Here is a 690-nt window from a genome sequence, read left to right on the forward strand (position 1 = left end):
CTGAGCCAATATGGCATTCAGAGTATCAATCTCAAGAACTCCCTTCTTCATAGGCGTCCCATTACTCACAGGATTCCTCTCAGAAGTGTACATGAACTGATTATTAGCAACCATGTCAATGAGTTCTTGAGCTTCTGCAGGCATTTTCTTTAGGTGAATGGATCCACCTGCAGAAGTGTCCAGTGACATCTTTGATAGCTCAGATAAACCATCATAGAATATATCCAGGATGGTCCATTCTGAAAGCATGTCAGAAGGACACTTTTTGGTCAGCTGTTTGTATCTTTCCCAAGCTTCATAGAGGGATTCACCATCTTTTTGTTTGAAGGTTTGAACATCCACTCTGAGCTTGCTCAGCTTTTGAGGAGGAAAGAACTTGGCTAAGAAAGCCGTGACCAGCTTATCCCAAGAGTTCAGGCTATCTTTAGGTTGAGAGTCCAACCATATTCTAGCTCTGTCTCTTACAGCAAATGGAAAAAGCATGAGCTTGTAGACTTCACGATCTACTCCATTAGTCTTTAACAGTATCACAGATCTGCAAGAATTCAGTTAAGAACTGAAAAGGATCTTCAGATGGAAGTCCATGAAACTTGCAGTTCTGCTGCATCAGAGAAACTAATTGAGGTTTCAGCTCAAAGTTGTTTGCTCCAATGGCAGGAATGGAGATGCTTCTTCCATGTAAATTGGAAT

General features: G+C 41.4%; 1 non-coding gene across 1 annotated transcript; it reads left to right on the forward strand.

Annotated features, from left to right (window-relative positions):
- The first annotated feature begins 247 nt into the window (after positions 1-247).
- On the forward strand, positions 248-351 carry LOC148562669 (small nucleolar RNA R71). The gene has a single exon (XR_015887146.1). It is a non-coding gene; the product is annotated as a small nucleolar RNA R71 (small nucleolar RNA).
- The last annotated feature ends 339 nt before the right edge of the window (positions 352-690 follow it).

This window comes from Arachis ipaensis, chromosome B6 (genome assembly GCF_059453495.1).
Source record: "Arachis ipaensis isolate K30076 ecotype BB chromosome B6, ASM5945349v1, whole genome shotgun sequence".
NCBI classification, from domain to species: Eukaryota; Viridiplantae; Streptophyta; class Magnoliopsida; order Fabales; family Fabaceae; genus Arachis; species Arachis ipaensis.